Source organism: Triticum dicoccoides, chromosome 2B, assembly GCF_002162155.2.
Source record: "Triticum dicoccoides isolate Atlit2015 ecotype Zavitan chromosome 2B, WEW_v2.0, whole genome shotgun sequence".
Taxonomy (NCBI): domain Eukaryota; kingdom Viridiplantae; phylum Streptophyta; class Magnoliopsida; order Poales; family Poaceae; genus Triticum; species Triticum dicoccoides.
Window position 1 is genome coordinate 825,324,812 of NC_041383.1, and position 13,434 is coordinate 825,338,245.

Below are 13,434 nucleotides of genomic sequence, written 5' to 3' on the forward strand. Positions count from 1 at the left end.
CTGTATAGCTTCTGTAGTTGTATATGTATATATACGTATCATGTAACTTGTACTCCTTCATTATATATATGAGATAGGCCACCCCTAGAGGGTTGAGCCGGTTCTCCCAATTCTATTCTCTTACATAGTATTAGCCTAGGTTAACACGCTTCCGCCAAAACCCTCAACCCCGCCGCCGCGGTTTCCTGCCGTCTGCGTTGCGCCGCCGCCGTCCTTGTGATCGCGCCGCCGCCGCCGCCGCCATGTTGGGCCCCGCCGCCTCCGGCTCCACCACGGCTAGCTTCTTGCAGGCCTCCCTCGCGGCCCTTCTCTCCCGACCCCTCGACGCCGCCGCGGCCTCAACCTCTCCGATCGGGACGAGGAGCTTCGGGTCCTTCTTCTCCTCGTCGCCGGGGCACGCAATCGTGCCGTATCCCGCTGGTGCTACAGCGGGCGCCCCTTCGTCTGCCTCCCTCAACGACGCGGCTCCTTCGTCCGCCTCTCTCAGCGACGCCGATCGCCCCGTCCAGTGGGGGCCAGCCACCGATCGCCCCGACCAGTGGGGGGCAGTCCTTCGCGCTGGTGGCGCCCCCGTCGGCCATGATGGCCGGCTTCGCTGCCTCGGGCTCGGCCCCTTCGTCGTCCGTTCCCGTGGCTGCGACGGTGGCTGCAACCGTGGTCTCTGCCTCTACGGCGTATCCGCCTCCGGCAGTCTACTCCGCGGGCTCTTTGCCGCCGCCGTTGTTTCACTTCGGGAACCTCATCACCATCAAGTTGTCATCATACAACTACATCACCATCAAGTTGTCATCAGACAACTACATCTTCTGGAGTGCGCAGGTCTTCCCGCTCCTCGGGAGTCATTATCTCTTGGGCTACGTCGACGGTTCTCTCCACAGTCCCCTGGTGGATAGTGTGCACGGCCCGGTCTACAATCCGGTGCACCGTGTTTGGACAGGGCAGGACCAGGCGAACCTCTCCTCCATCCAGGGGTCGCTCACTCCGGCTGTTGCCGGACTTGTTGTCTTCGCCAAGACGTCTCATGAGGCATGGACAATCCTCGAGCGCTCGTTTGCGGCGCAGTCGCAGGCTCGTGTCTCCGCGCTTCATCACCAGGTTGGTTAGTGTCAAAAGCTGGACTCCAGGGCCACTGAGTTCTACAACAAGGTCAAGGGCCTTGCCGACACGTTGGCCTCCATCAGACAGCCCCTCACCGACTCCGAGTTTAACTCCTTCATTGTCAATGGTCTCGATGAGGAGTATGACGCCTTGGTCGAGATCATCAACGAGCGGGGCAACTCGACCCCCATGATGGTGCATGAGGTCTTTTCCCGCCTCCTTCTCACGGAACAGCGGGTCGAGTCGCGCCGCTCCAGGGGCAGTGGGGGCTCCCTCTCTGCCAACGCCGCCACCAAGGGTGGCCGCCCTTCTTCATCATCCAGGACTCCTTCGGGGCTGCCATCGCCGCCTGCCTCGGCCCCCCTGCTACTGCGACATTACCGGGGGCTGGCGGTAAGCGCGTGTGCCGGCTCTGTGGCATTGAGGGGCACTGGTCCTCTAAGTGCCACAAACGCTTTCAGAAGAGTTTTCTAGGTCTTGGCAATGATGGCAAGGACACGCGCAACTTTGCGCGTCAGGTGGCCATGGCAAATCGCCCTGTGTCCACAAAGCAGCAAGGGCGCACTCAGTCCTACTCTGTTGATCCCCACTGGTACATGGACTCTAGGGCCATGGAGCATCTGACGAGTGAGATGGGCAAGCTCCATACTCGCGAACCCTACCACGGCTCCGACAAGATCCACACCGCCAATGGAGCAGGTATGCATATATCTCATATTGGTCAAGCGTCTCTTCTCACTAGGCATGCAAATAGGAGTCTTCAACTTCGTAATGTGCTTAGAGTTCCCTCTATGACATGTAATCTTCTTTCTGTTCCTAAACTTACACGTGATAATAGTGTGCTTTGTGAATTTCATCCTTTTGATCTTTTTATTAAGGATCGGGGCACGAGGGACATTCTTCTTAGCGGGCGGTTGTGCCAGGGCCTCTATCGTCTGGAGCATCCTGCGGTCGCTTGCGTGTTCAGTGGAGTTCGAGTATCTCCGTCACAGTGGCATGCTCGTCTTGGTCACCCGGCCACACCTACCGTTCGTCATGTTTTGCATCGTCATGAGCTTCCTAGTGTGTGTAGTAATAAAGATGTAGCAGTGTGTGATGCTTGTCAGCAGGGGAAGAGTCACCAACTTCCTTTTTCGGAGTCTAGTCGTGAGGTGAAACATCCTTTAGAACTTGTGTTTTCAGATGTATGGGGTCCTGCTCAGACTTCTATCAATGGTCACAATTATTATATCAGTTTCGTTGATGCTTATAGTCGCTTTACCTGGCTTTATCTTATTAAACGCAAATCTGATGTGTTTGATATTGTTGTTCAGTTTCAAAAACATGTTGAACGCCTTCTCAAGCACAAAATTGTTCATGTCCAGTCGGACTGGGGGGGGCGAATATCGCAACCTCAACTCCTTCTTTCAGTCGCTTGGGATAGCTCACCGTTTAGCATGTCCATATACACATCAACAGAATGGTTCTGTCGAACGTAAGCATCGTCACATTGTTGAAACTGGTCTTACTCTTTTGGCCCATGCATCGGTTCCGTTTCGGTTCTGGAGTGATGCTCTCACCACTGCATGTTTTCTCATAAACCGTACTCCCACTCGTGTTTTGAATATGAAGACTCCCATTGAGGTTCTCCTTAATGAAAAACCTGATTATACCTTTTTTATGGTCTTTGGGTGCGCTTGCTGGCCATATCTCCGCCCGTATAACAAGCGCAAGCTTGAGTTTCGTTCCAAGAAGTGTGTCTTTCTTGGCTATAGCTCTCTTCATAAAGGATACAAATGTCTTCATGTTCCCACAAATCGTGTCTATATATCTCGGGATGTCGTGTTTGATGAGCAAGTTTTTCCCTTTGCCAAACTTCCTGTGTCCACTGCTGAACCACCATCTTTGCATTCATCCTCTGTTGCAGCTGACCAATTTGATGATGTTGCATACTCTCCTATATTGTTGCCTAACTATGGTGCAGGCACTGGACGTGGGGCTCGTTTGGAAATTTTGGAGTCGCCCTCGTCTCCCTCGCTGGTCTTACCAGCGGTTCACACCGATCAGCGTGTTCCCCTGCATTGCCTCGACCCTCATGCCCATGCACGTTCGGTCGAACCTCCTGCCGCGCCGTATGCTTCGACGCCTCCGGCCTCGGGACTAGCGCCACTGGCCTCTGGGCTGCCTGCATTGTTGCCTGGGTCGACCAGCTTGGCGCCCCTGGCCCCTGGGCTGGCCTCGTCGATTCGCTCGGCCCCGCCGGCCTCGGCGCCCCAGGCTCCTGAGTCAGCTTCGCCGCTTCGCTCGGCCCCATCGGCCCCGACGCCTGTGGCCCCTGAGCCGGCCTCGCCGGCCTCGTCGCCTCCTCGGCCTGCCTCGCCGGTTTCGCATGGGCCGTCCTCGCCTGGGCCGAGCTCACCTGCCTCCGGTGTGCTCTCACCGGTGCTCTTTGAGGCCTCGCCTTCGCTGGCCGAGTCGTCATTGCCATCGCCGCCTTTATCACCTGAGTCCTCTCCGGCTCCTTTGCCTACTGTGGTCCCTCAACGACCACACACATGGAGTCGCAGTGGTGTTTCCAGCCCAAACAGCACACTGATGGTACTGTTGCTTGGTTGGCTGTCTGGCTGGCTGCTACTCGTGTGGATCCTTCCTCTGAGCCTCGTACGTATCAGGCTGCCCTAAGTATACCTCATTGGCGAGAGGCCATGGAGCAGGAGTATCATGCTCTTCTTCGTAACAAGACATGGACTCTTGTTCCGCCACCACCCCGTGTGAATGTCATTGATTCCAAATGGGTTTTCGAAGTGAAGAAGCATTCAGATGGTTCTATCAAGCGCTACAAGGCATGGCTGGTTGCTAGAGGTTTTCGGCAGCGTTATGGTCTTGATTATGAAGACACCTTCAGTCCAGTGGTTAAACCTACTACTATCAGGCTTCTTATCTCTCTTGCAGTTACTCGGGGTTGGTCTCTTCGTCAGCTTGATGTTCAGAATGCTTTTCTCCATGGTGTTCTGGAAGAGGAGGTATATATGCGGCAGCCCCCAGGGTTCTCTGATCCTGATCGTCCTGATTATCTGTGTCGGCTCACTAAAGCACTCTATGGTCTGAAGCAAGCTCCTCGTGCTTGGCATGCTCGTCTTGCGACAGCCCTTCGTGCTCATGGTTTTGCATCATCAGCTGCTGACTCTTCGTTATTTCTTCTCCAAAGGCCCGCAGTTACTATGTATCTGCTGGTTTATGTGGATGATATTATCCTCTTCAGTTCCTCTCAGTCGGCTGCTTCTGCTCTTGTTCGGTCTCTTGGTGCTGATTTTGCGGTCAAAGATCTTGGGCAGCTTCACTACTTCCTTGGTGTCGAGGTTGCTTCTGTTTCCAGTGGTCTTGTTATGACGCAAAAGAAGTACTCTTTGGATCTGTTGCAGCGGGCTGGGATGCTTAAGTGCAAACCGACTACTACCCCTATGTCTGCTATTGACAGGATTACTGATGTCGATGGTGACCTCCTGCCTTCTGCTGATGCGACACAGTACATGAGTATTGTTGGTGGGTTGCAGTACCTGACGATCACACGTCCGAATATATCTTTTGCTGTCAACAGAGTATGTCAGTATCTTCAGGCACCTCGTGACACTCATTGGTCTGCGGTGAAGCGCATCTTGCGCTACATTCGTTTCACGTTGTCCTATGGTTTGCACATTCGACCGAACCCTCTGGGGTCATTTCGGTGTATTCTGATGCGGATTGGGCTGGTAGTCCGGATGACAGGCAATCCACGGGGGGCTATGCGGTGTTCTTTGGTTCTACCTTGATCGCCTGGAGTGCTCAGAAACAGGCTACTGTTTCGCGTAGCAGTACTGAAGCTGAGTATAAGGTTGTGGCTAATGCAACTGCAGAAATTATCTGGATACAGTCTTTGCTTCAGGAGTTGGGATTATCTTAATCACAGTCTCATATTCTTTGGTGTGATAATATCGGTGCTACATACCTATCTGCTAATCCGGTATGCCATGCCCGAACGAAACACATTGAAGTGGACTATCATTTTGTACGAGAACGGGTATCTCAGAAGCAACTACAGATCAAGTTCATCTCTTCCAAGGATCAACTTGCAAACATCTTCACCAAGCCATTACCTCTTCCACAGTTTGAGACTTGTAGGCGCAATCTTACCCTTCTAGATTCTTTAGGAAGTGGCTAAGATTGAGGGAGGGTGTTAGAATGTATAACTTCTGTAGTTGTATACGTACATATACGTATAATGTAACTTGTACCCCTTCATTATATATATGAGATAGGCCACCCTTGGAGGGTTGAGCCGGTTCCCCCAATTCTATTGTCTTACATTGACAAGTGCAGCTCGTCGGCGGCCAGACCGGAGGCTTGTCAAGCGGTGTGGAATAATCTATCTATCCTTCTGCACTGCAACTGCAAGACAAGTGCAGCTTGTTTAGCTTTGTTGCAGCTCTTCTGAATTATATTGTCTGAACGGAGAAGTGCGGAATCACGGAGGAGCAGGTGACGCATTGGAACTTGCCCTCGTGAATGGTGGCTAGCTAGGGTCCTCCACGCGGCGCCCGGCGGCCGGCGAGGGAGAAGAACGTTTGGGCCTCCGAGATGTCGCAAGAAATGCTAACTTACCAAAAAGTAACAACATGTAAACTACTATAAGAGTATTTAGATCACTAAAATAATGATCTAAACGCTCTTATATTGGTTTACGGAGGGAGTACTTAGCATATATGGCGTAGTGGTGACAACGGCCTCGACAATGGCAGCAGCAATACGGCATCAGGCGAAGAGAGGTGGCGCGGCCGGTGCTACAACAACGGCCACTTTCAGAGGGACTGCCGAAAGCCAAAGAAGGCGGACGAGAAGGCGCTCCTCGCCGATCGACAAGCCTGTCCTCCTCTAGGTCTCAGCTTAGGGGTGATTGTTGGGAATAAGCCACGAACTGACACGATGGTGACCGACGTCAAGGCGCCAAGTCGAGTCTGTGGCAGTGGAGTCCAGTGTGTGTGCACGTACTAGGCGTGCCGAAGCGAAACATGCGAGCATGCGTGTGTGTGTGTGTGGCGTGGTGACCACGGTAGGCTAGGTCGTTGGCGATGTTTTGGAACTGCCGCGGTGTGCGTGTTGGTCGCGTCGTGAGCACACGCGGGCATGCAGATCATTGACGCGGTAGCACCCTGTTCGTGAGTATTGCTGCCTGTTGTGTGTTGTTGGCCAGTTTGAGCTCAAGAAAGGAAGGCCGTTCGTTCGAGGGGCCGGGTTTTGGTCGCAAAACTCCAGTGCGTTCGGTTCCTTGATCTACCTCCGTTCCTTCTTCTCCCACGGTAGTCTATAGATAGTTAGGATTAGACCAAACAGTAGTAGGAGTGAGCTTTTTTCATGCATGATGTGACATACTTGCATATCAGGAGAAATAGTTAGTAAAGACTAGCTATTTAGATATAGTAAATTGACAGCGATCCTACCTGCTATTTCTTACTTACGAAAGATAGATCTAAACAGACAGTAATTAATGCTTAATATGGAAGTGAGAAAAGTAATATACATAAATAAAATGCTACGTACTACTCCCTTCGCTTCGAAAATACTTATACATCCATTTCTTCAACAAGTATTTTGTGACGCGGGGGGAGTACTATAGCAGGAGTAGTTAAGGGAAGAAAAAATAATGTTGCATGCATCAACCTTATAGCATCTCGTCTTCCATGGAGGGAAGACGTTGTCTGTACAAGTTGAAGAGCAGGTTGGTCCTGCCCCCGAACCATGGCGGCCGGAGGAAGTAGAGCCCCATCCCCATGGTCAACATCCGTACCGGAGTCAGGTACAATACGACGGCCATCACCAGCGAGAGCGCCATGAAAACGGGCGTCAACCTCGGATCATGCCAGCGGAGCAGCGACTGTGCGTGCTCCCCGTGCGCAGCAACGTCGCCGGCCGCCATCTGCACCATCCCAGCCAGGCTCCGCTGCCGCTCGTATCTCAGCCTCACGATGTCATCCAGCTTGGATGTCGGGAACGTGTCGAACTCTTCGTCCAGCTCGTCGGGGTAGGCCACATCGGTGTACCACCACATAACCGATCTATGTGCTTGTTGGGCTGCGCGAGCTCCACGCGTGACAGCACCGTGTCTATGTGCGACGGCTCCCGTGGCCGCCGGAAGTAGTTCCACGCCATGATCATGATCAAGCACATGAAGATGATGGGCAGGATCAGCTCCGGGTTGCACACCAGCTTCAGGAACACCACGTGCACCAAAATCGTCGTCAGTGGGTTCTTCCACTTGCAGATGCCCTTGGCGACGGATAAAGGCGAGGAGATCCGGTTGAAGTTGACCTTGGTCCGGCGCAGGCTGAACATGTGTGAGCCGACCTCGAGCATGTACTCCACCACCTCTTTACGCAGCGGCGGATCCACCCTGCCGAGCCTTTTTGCCACCACTTGCACCGCCTGTGACCGTAGGTAGTCCAGCTTCAGCACGGAGATAGGGTTCGTGTAGTGCATCTCGGGCAGCAATGGCCACCCGTACTGCGCCAGCATGTTTGCCCACGCCGTGCAGGTGAACCAGACGGCGAGGTGGAGCTCCCCGGTCTTCTTCAGTCCGCTCGGGCTCAGCGCCATGAGCGGGTAGGAGTGCGTGTACACCTGGTTTTCTAGTGTCGCCAGCCGGATGGGCACCTTGCCAATCGGCTGGTCCTTCTCCTTGCTGGTTGATCCGTTGCCATGGCCGGAGAGGTGGTTGTTGTTGAAGACGACGACGGTGATGATGGTGTTGAGGTCGAACACCTCCCAGGTGTACGGCTCGTTCCACATTGGCCCCACCGTGCGGAGGAGCAACGTGTGCGTGCGCACCCACTTGACGTCGTACTTGGCCACGCAGTAGGGGTACTTGTTGTTGTTGGAAACAAACTTTAGGGATAAACGTGAGAGGATCTTAAGCCTAGCATTAGACCACCTAATACAGATTAATAGAAAAGGGTTCGTGATTTCTTACAGGTTTTGACGGAAGCCTTGTTCCTGCTTGATGCACTCCTCATGTAGCCTATGGCTACACCTTGCCTCGAAACATGAAGATGGTTGGAGAAGAAGTGCAGGAACAGGACCTCAAAGCAAGCAGCAGGAGCGCCGCAGTAGGACTGGCCGCCGGCACTGACCTTGCGGTGGCCAGCGGTGGTAGTCGGTCTTCTGATCACCTTGAGCGCCTTCTTTTAAGGATCGGTGGTTAGCAAGTTGTATGACCCTGACATGTGTGTATTTTTCTATTTTGAAGGGGTACATCCTGCTCATTATATAGGTGGCGCTAAAGGGATCAGGGACCGAAACCAACAGCTGGATTTGGTGCCTCCGGTCATGGCACATACGTGGGGTAAAAAGGGTCCCCTTTTTCTCTGGGTCAGTTATGATCGGAGATCAAAATTCCAACAGTTATCGCCCAGGTCACGTGCGCCAAGGATGCCCACCTCCAGCACGCCGATGGCGCTCTTTCGGAATTTCTCCGCCGCCGGCTGCAGGTCGCCGCTATAGTACGTTGACTCCATTGGCACGTGGTACGCCGGCTCCAGGCTCATCCTCAGGTGGATCTTGCTTTCGAACGCCATGGGTGCCGACTCCTTCAGTCCGCTCATCCACCGACTTGTCCTTGGCGTGGATCTTGCTGTCGAAGACGACGCGGCCGACTATTTCGTCGCGGAGCGTGGGCTTGGCCTTGGCCTTGACGATGACCTCCACGTCGTTGGAACTCAGGTGGACGAAGGAGAAGGCCAACTTCATCACTATAGCTACTGGGTTGGCCTTCTTCTCCAGATACCGCGTGGTGCCCCTGAAGTTGCCTACCTTCACCTCCACGTACGCGTCCATCGAGCCGGTGATGTCCACGTCGCGCGCCTTCACCACGCTCACGTACAGGTACTGCATCCGCTCCACCATGTCATACATCGACGACACCCTCGTCGCCATTGCCGCGCCGCGCGCGCCGAGGAGAGGCTTCGTCTCAACCAGACTGTACGCCTATCCGGGGGCGGCCTGCACCAACGCGGGCGCGGGGCCAACGGGCTGCGGCATGACCACCGGCGGCGTGGACACGGCATGCCTAGGTTCAGAGGAGGCAGACACGTCTTTGCTCTTCCCCTTGGATTCGGACGCCGCCATCCCTGAGGTACAAGAGGCAGCCTCCCCTGTCTGAGAGCGGATGCATGCGCATGAATTAGTCTTTTATTTTTATTTTTTACAATAAAATAAATAGTGGAGTAACATACTAAGCAAAGCAAAGAGGACAACAAGAAAAGTAAAAATATACCAGTTTTGTTAAAACACACCTAGATGTGCTTTAACTATTGCACATCTAAGTTACGCGCCACTGATTTTACACAAAGATTCATGCAGACATTTTCATTTCAGTTTGTCTAATTCACATCTAGATATTTTTTAAGAATGTCACATCTAAGCTCAACAAATATATAATGCAGCAATAAAAAAAACTAGGACAAAAAAAATAGACCACAAACAGAATGGAAATCAGTTTAGATGTGACATAACTAGATGTGTCTTAGACAGACCATTTTCTTTTGTCTTTTTTTTAGTTTAATCGAGTCATTTAGATGTGTAATAACTATGGCACATCTAGATGTGCCCTAGGCAACCCAAAATATATATCCTTCAAAGTAATTTTCAAAGGTGGTACGGCAATTATTTCGAAATGGAGGGAGGACATAATATATAGCATTCCTACATATGGAACTCCTACAACTTTATTTTTTTTTGGTTGATTGTTGGGTTAACGTTGAAGATGCCCAATTTGCTTTAATTTTTCATTTTTTTGAATGAAGCGGGCATGTTGTTTCATACATGTAAATTAATTGATTATTATGAAAATATATCTCATAACATAACTAGTAATATAGTTTGATGTTTTTGTTGCTAATTACTTCCATATATTTTGATGGTCAAAACTTTAAAGTTGCTCCATTGACAACAGTCCAAAACTAATAATAGCAGGGATATGCGACTAAGGCCCTATTTGTTTAGGCTTTTGTTTCCGCTTTTGCAGCTTTTTCACTTTGACAAAAAGGTCACGAAAGCTCTTAAATAGGGTCCTTTTGCTTCGGCTTGACTTATGAATCAATATTGTTATATGCTGGTATAAGCGAAAAGCCGAAGCTAAAAAGCATCAATTTAGGAGCTTTTTTGGCTTTTATTTTTCCATAGTGAAAAAGCTGCAAAAGTAGAAGTAAAATCCAAACAAAACAAGCCTTAAACAGGATTCCTAGCCTAGTCCTCAATGGAGCACCAAAATCCATACTCAGTCAACTCAAATGGTTCTATTGCAAGTATCCTAGTGGTATCCGTGTAGCCTGTCAATTATATCTTGCGCGCTAGCAGGTCTCTTCTTTGGATTGAAGTCTCTGCACTCTAAAGCTATCTCGTAGCATACTCATATTTGTTCGGATAGTCTGCCTTGTTGTGATCTCTCCCACCTATCACTCCAACTTTCAAGCACCTGAAAAATTTCAATGGTGGGTTATGGTCTATGAAATGGATTGACAACATCTTTCTATATAGGAAATAATATGTATACCATATACCGATCACATACGTTCAAGCATCAAACAAAGAACACAAATTCTCTAAAAAGTAGACCATGTCCCAATAGATTCAAGCCAGGTTTATCTCGATGTAAATTGCACTTTCAGAAATGATGCGTCATATTAAGAAGAAAACTTCTTTAAAAAGAATTTTGTTGTTTCTATTCTTTTGCAGCCAAAACTATGCTTCCACTACTAGGTGTGCTTCCACAAATAACACGGCTATACATCCCATGCTAAAAATAGTGATAATATGCATATTAAAACGGTGAAAATTATTTTAAGGTCGGTCCTTCTTAGCAATAAAGGAAGTTGATTGTTCTTACATTCCCAGTCCCTAGATACCCTTTCTGCCCGGTCAGTATTTCTATTATAATAACACCAAGACTATACAAGTCAGCACTGGGTGCGATTACACCCCCTTCACGAAATTCCGGCGCCAAATATCCCCTATATAAAAATAGAAAATATTTGACCGATTAGTGGACAAGGAGAGTGGGGTTCAACTCACAGAGAAACTTACAAGAGGTGTTTACTAGCTTACATTGTTCCTAATATGGTTTTGGTAATATCCCGGCTTTGATTTTCATCAAAGCATCTAGATAGGCCAAAATCAGTAATTTTTTGGTACCATGCTATCGTCGAGTAGTATATTGGCGGATTTCAGATCCAAGTGAATGATATGATTGTCATGAAGGAACTTGATGCCCTCACAAATACCTTTGATAATTTTATAGCAGGTTCTCCACTCACGATATGCATCTATAAAGGGGATAGGAGAAAAAATGTGATCAACATACTTGATGTCAAAATGTTATATCACACGTTAGATAATTTCTAGTATATAGAGAAAATGGACAATGATGTTAGAGGCCGCATAGTCATACCAGTGATATACTTATCAAGACCCCCTTTAGGTATATACTCGAAGCAAAGCAATCTTTGGTGGATATCTGCCATGACAAGTTTACCATTGTATGTTGCCATACTTCCTTGTCTGTCAGCACAATATCCTAGAAATCTAACTACATTTTTGTGCTTTGCCCGCATCAGGCATTGAGCCTCTCGATGAAACTCTTTATCATCCATAAAAGCATTGGACAACCTCTTCACAGCAACCGCCCTATCACCAATGATTCCCTGCTCCCGGAACATGTGTTAGCATAATACGACCGGCTTGAGGTTTTGAATCAAGCATGATTAAGATTGGAATGTATATACCTTATAAACCACTGCAAACCCTCCTCTGCCAATCTCTCGATCACCAGAGAAATTGTCTGTGATGTCCTCCAGGAGTAATAATGGTAGGGCCTTGGGCTCGGCTGTTTCAACAACTAACATCCTCTCTAGATCGCTTCGCGTAGTACAAGCTTTGCGTTCCATTTATGGTCACTGTGTAATTAAACTAAAAACAAGAGAAAATTCATTATGTATGTATGAGCCTAGGTGCCAAGCTACTAGCTAGACCCAAATCCCCGGTTACTCAGGTAGCCAATTAATATGCTCACAGAAAAAAAAAAGGTAGCCAATGATTTGGCATAGTGACTTCTGTAGTATATTACTTCTTTTGTATCTAAATGAAAGACATTTTTGCAGTTCAAAGAGTACTTCATTACTCCGTCTTTCCAAAAATATAAGGCATGATTGAGTTTGCACAATCTTTAATGCACAACTTTGACCACTCATTTATACAAAATTTTATGGACTTAGCATGCATAAATGGCATCATTGCATTTGCCTTCCAAAATAGTTTTATTTCTTATATCTTTATAGTAATTCTGTAGACATACTATAAGTGAAAATTATAGTCAAAATTGTGCAACGCCTTATATATTGGGAAGGAGTGAGTACGTAATTTGTTACTTGGGGGAAAAACACCATGTTTGGAATGACTTCATGGTCAGATTCGACTATCATTATTACAATAACAGAACATAGCACGTACAGTTCAAGCATCATGTTGCAACCGAAATAAGAATTACGTCTAGGGCAGATCGAGTAGAAGGTACTAACATAACAAACAAGCAGATGTAAGCTTTTTACATCCAACGCAGATGTAAGCATTGGCAGTAGTTTTTGGCGAATAGGCTTCCAGCCCCTGCTTTTATAAAGATCAAATTTCACTAGGCGCTCTCAGATCTTGGCAGTACTAAAAAACAGATGAAAACCAAAATAAAACAACCTCACAGCCAACCAAAACAGTTATGCAACTCCACATCGGCGACCCAAAATATTTCCTAGCAGCAGCAGTCTCTCTAGCTGCTGCTTGACAGCGCAGTCTCTCTAGCTGCCAATTAGTGGTAAATAAATCTGCAACCAAATGCCAAGTACATACATATATACATACATATATACAGATTCAGATTTACAGTGTAGGAGGAAGAGGGCATGAACTTCGCAGGTCAACGCCCACTCTGAGTCATGTGAAGCCAAGGACCACTAACAGGCTATTAGTAACGAATTCCCACGTCTTTGCTGCTAACCTAATCTCTTTGTTGGGCTGGGCTGAGCTGGGCTGCGCGTGTGCACAAAACCTCTTAATTTGTGAGTGATCGAGATTATGATGTGGGCTTTTATGTTCTACTGTAGTACATACTCACATCAGCAACCCAACCAAAAGGAGAAGAACCAAAGCTCACCAAGGCTCTAGATATCAATTGTTGGCGTAGGTCTCGACCTCTACACTGCAACCCACTGAGCACCTTCTAACGAATCGCACGTACAAGCTAGCCACATCCTGTTAGAAATAGAGATGTGATCTCAACTGTTT

At 48.8% G+C, this 13,434-nt stretch overlaps 1 pseudogene; it reads right to left on the reverse strand.

The window, feature by feature from the left end:
• Positions 1–6,772: 6,772 nt before the first annotated feature.
• On the reverse strand, positions 6,773–12,047 carry LOC119266116 (annotated as a pseudogene).
• Between the last annotated feature and the right edge of the window lie 1,387 nt (positions 12,048–13,434).